Here is a 4,977-nt window from a genome sequence, read left to right on the forward strand (position 1 = left end):
TCTGAGGGTCCAGTCTTTTTTAATTTTTTTTTTTTTCACACTGTGAACCAGATCAATCAAAATACATACAAATCTTTGGCTTGGCTTCGCGGACAAAGATTTATGGAGGGGGTAAATGTCCACATCAGCTGCAGGCTCGTTTGTGGCTGACAAGTCTGATGCGGGACAGGCAGACACGGTTGCAGCGGTTGCAGGGGAAAATTGGTTGGTTGGGGTTGGGTGTTGGGTTTTTCCTCCTTTGCCTTTTGTCAGTGAGGTGGGCTCTGCAGTCTTCTTCAAAGGAGGTTGCTGCCCGCCGAACTGTGAGGCGCCAAGATGCACGGTTTGAGGCGATATCAGCCCACTGGCGGTGGTCAATGTGGCAGGCACCAAGAGATTTCTTTAGGCAGTTCTTGTACCTTTTCTTTGGTGCACCTCTGTCACGCTGGCCAGTGGAGAGCTCGCCATATAACACGATCTTAGGAAGGCGACGGTCCTCCATTCTGGAGACGTGACCCACCCAGCGCAGCTGGATCTTCAGCAGCGTGGACTCGATGCTGTCGACCTCTGCCATCTCGAGTACTTCGACGTTAGGGATGAAAGCGCTCCAATGAATGTTGAGGATGGAGCGGAGACAACACTGGTGGAAGCGTTCTAGGAGCCGTAGGTGATGCTGGTAGAGGACCCATGATTCGGAGCCGAACAGGAGTGTGGGTATGACAATGACTCTGTATACGCTTATTTTTGTGAGGTTTTTCAGTTGGTTGTTTTTCCAGACTCTTTTGTGTAGTCTTCCAAAGGCGCTATTTGCCTTGTCGAGTCTGTTGTCTATCTCGTTGTTGATCCTTGCATCTGATGAAATGGTGCAGCCGAGATAGGTAAACTGGTTGACCGTTTTGAGTTTTGTGTGCCCGATGGAGATGTGGGGGGGCTGGTAGTCATGGTGGGGAGCTGGCTGATGGAGGACCTCAGTTTTCTTCAGGCTGACTTCCAGGCCAAACATTTTGGCAGTATCCGCAAAACAGGACATCAAGCGCTGAAGAGCTGGCTCTGAATGGGCAACTAAAGCGGCATCGTCTACAAAGAGTAGTTCACGGACAAGTTTCTCCTGTGTCTTGGTATGAGCTTGCAGGCGCCTCAAATTGAAGAGACTGCCATCTGTGTGGTACCGGATGTAAACAGCGTCTTCATTGTTGAGGTCTTTCATGGCTTGGTTCAGCATCATGCTGAATAAGATTGAAAAGAGGGTTGGTGCGAGAACACAGCCTTGCTTCATGCCATTGTTAATGGAGAAGGGTTCAGAGAGCTCATTGCTGTATCTGACCCGACCTTGTTGGTTTTCGTGCAGTTGGATAACCATGTTGAGGAACTTTGGGGGCTTCCGATGCGCTCTAGTATTTGCCAAAGCCCTTTCCTGCTCACGGTGTCGAAGGCTTTGGTGAGGTCAACAAAGGTGATGTAGAGTCCTTTCTTTTGTTCTCTGCACTTTTCTTGGAGCTGTCTGAGGGCAAAGACCATGTCAGTAATTCCTCTGTTTGCGCGAAAGCCGCACTGTGATTCTGGGAGAATATTCTATTTAGGAGAATCCTAGCGAAGATTTTGCCTGCAATGAAGAGCAGCGTGATTCCCCTGTAGTTTGAGCAGTCTGATTTCTCGCCTTTGTTTTTGTACAGGGTGATGATAGTGGCATTAAGAAGGTCCTGAGGCAGTTTTCCTTGGTCCCAACAAAGCTTGAAAAACTCATGCAGTTTGACATGCATAGTTTTGCCGCCAGCCTTCCAGACCTCTGGGGGGATTCCATCCATACCTGCTGCTTTGTCACTTTTCAGTTGTTCGATTGCCTTATATGTCTCATCCTGGGTGAGGACCTCATCCAGCTCTAGCCTTAGGGGCTGTTGAGGGAGCTGGAGCAGGGCGGAATCTTGGACTGAGCGGTTGGCACTGAAAAGAGATTGGAAGTGTTCTGACCATCAGTTGAGGATGGAGATCTTGTCGCTGAAGAGGACTTTGCCGTCTGAGCTGCGCAGCGGGCTTTGGACGGGGTGAGGGGCCGTACACAGCCTTTAGAGCCTCGTAGAAACCCCTGAAGTCGCCAATGTCCGCGCTCTGCTGGGTTCGCTTGGCGAGGCTAGTCCACCACTCATTTTGGATCTCCCGGAGTTTGCACTGAAGATGGCTGCATGCGCGACGGAAGGCTTGTTTCTTCTCTGGACAGGACGGCTTTGTAAGGTGAGCATGGTGGGCAGCTCACTTCTTTGCCAGCAGCTCCTGGATTTCCTGGCTGTTTTCGTTGAACCAGTCCTTGTTTTTCCTGGAGGAGAAGCCCAGTACCTCTTCAGTGGATTGCAGTATGGTAGTCTTCAGCTGATCCCAGAGGGTTTCAGGGGACGAGTCCGTGAGGCGGATTGCATCGTCGAGCTTTGCTTTGAGGTTTGCCTGGAAGTTTCCTCTCACTTCGTCTGACTGCAGGTTTCCAACATTGAACCTCTTTCTGGGGGCTTTACTGTTCCTGGGCGCTTTACTGTTCCTGGGCTTTGGCTTGAAGTGAAGGTTCAGCTTGCAGCGAACCAGCCGGTGGTCAGTGTGGTATTCCGCGATGGGCATGACCCTGGTGTGGAGCACATCTCTTAAATATACACAGTGTCATTTTCTCTCCTTTTTTCCCCCCTACCTTCCCTCCCACCTTCCCACCCCCCCTCCAAACCCATTAAATGTTCAACATATACAATACAATAAGACCATTAAACAATGTCATCACACAATGAAAATAAACAGGAAAATTGTCTCATCTACTTTTACACATTGGATCAAGTCATTTTGTCTTCTTAGCATTTTATCATTTTAGGGGGTGGAGGTCCGAGGCAAGCCCTCTCTGTTATGTTCCATGTACAGTTCCCAAATTTGTTCAAATAATTTGACTTTATTTTTTAAATTATGTTATTTTTTTCCAATGGAATACATTTATTCATTTCCATGTACCATTGCTGTACTCTCAGGCACTCTTCTGATTTCCAAGTTGACATTATATATTTTTTTTGCTACCGCTAAGGCTATCATAATAAATCTTTTGTGCGCTTCATCCAGTTTGAGGCCTAATTCTTTATTTCTTATATTACTTAGAAGAAAGATCTCTGGACTTTTTGGTATGTTCCTTTTTGTGATTTTATTTAATACCTGATTTAGATCTTCCCAAAACTTTTTCACTTTCTCACATGCCCAAATTGCATGTACTGTTGTTCCCATTTCCTTCTTACAGCGAAAACATCTATCTGATAATGTTGCATCCCATTTTTTTTAACTTTCAATGTGTGATATATAACCTGTGTAACCAATTATACTGTATTATACGTAACCTTGTGTTTATTATATTCTTCATAGTTCCGGAGCATAACTTTCCAGTCTTGATGCCTGAGATGTGACCACTACAACTTGTCCCTGCTAGGTTATCCCCACCAGCAGTATCCAAAACGGTATACTTATTGTTGATGGGAATGGCCACAGAGATGCTCTGCTCTCTCTGTCTATTCCCCTTCCCTCTCCTGACAGTCACCCAGCTACTTGCCTCCTGACATTTGGAGGTAACTTCTCCTTGAAATTCTACTTACCCTAATACCTCTCGAATGATCCAGAGTTCATCCAGCTGCAGCTCCAGTTCCCTAACTCAGTTTGTCAGGTACTGAAGCTGGATGCACCTATTGCAGGTTTAGTCATTAAGGACAATTATGCTGTCCCAGATTTCGCTGCCCTAACTGACTCCATTACCTTGAATTGAATGATTAAATTTCCTCACTTTTCCTTACTTCACTGGAAGCAAGCTCATCATCAGCTTCTGGTTGCTGAAGCCTCTCGAGCCAAAGCCTCAAAGCTCCGCTCCTTAGTGGCTGCTCCTCTTCAGATTCCCCTCCTTTTATTTGTCTCTGCCAATTATCTCAAGTACTCACTCTGACAAATCAACACTCTGCTTAACCTTTCAGTTGCCCTCCTCACTCTTTTTAAAACTCACTCATCTTAGCTGTTTCCTCCACTCACCGCTCTCCTGAGTCCTTCGCTCCTCCCCTGTCTGTGACAGCCCTGAGATTGTTATGGCCTTAGTTCCCACTCTGCATTCCTTTTAAGACAGCTCTGGTAAGAATATCTCCTCTAAATCTCCTTCAGTACTGGAGCACCACAGGGCTATATTCTTAGCCCCCTGCTCTACTCACATTACACCTATGACTATGTGGCTCAGTAGGACAATAACACCATCTTCGAATTTGCTGCATAAAAAGGGGCAATGAGTCAACATATAGGAGGGAGATTGAAAACTTGGCTGAATGTTGCAGTAACAATAACCTCACACTCAATGTCACCAAAACCAAGGAGCTGATTGTGGATGAGGAAGGGAAATCCAGAGGTCTACGATCCAGTGATCATTGGGAGATCAGAGGTGGAGAGGGTGAGCAAATTTAATTCCTGGGAGTCAATATCTCAGAGGACTTTTCCCAGACCCAACACATGAATATCATCATGAAGAAATCACGTCAGCGCCTCTACTTCCTCAAGAGTTTGTGGAGGTTTGGTATGACAATGAAAACCTTGACAAACCTCGATAGCTGTGTAGTGGAAAGGGTGCTGGCAAATGCATCATGGACTGGTTTGGGGACTCTAATACCTTCGAATGGAAAGCCCTGAAAAAGATAGCGGACACAGCCCAGTACATCACAGGCAAAACTCGCCCCACCATTGAGGAAATCTACATGGAACACTGCCATTGGAGAGCAGCAGCAATTATCAAGAATCCTCAGCACCCACAACATACTCTCTTCTTGCTGCTGCCATCAAAAAAGAGGGAGAGGTGTTATGAGATTTGTTCCACCAGGCTCAGGAACAGCTGCTACCCCTCCATCATCAGACTCCTCAACAAGAAACTCAATCAGGGACTTATTAAAGACTCTGACTTTGCACAATATTTATTATTGAAGATTTTCTGACTTGCAGCCAGTTTGTTTATATTTCTTT

The sequence above is a fragment of the Narcine bancroftii genome, chromosome 1 (assembly GCF_036971445.1).
Source record: "Narcine bancroftii isolate sNarBan1 chromosome 1, sNarBan1.hap1, whole genome shotgun sequence".
Classification (NCBI taxonomy): domain Eukaryota; kingdom Metazoa; phylum Chordata; class Chondrichthyes; order Torpediniformes; family Narcinidae; genus Narcine; species Narcine bancroftii.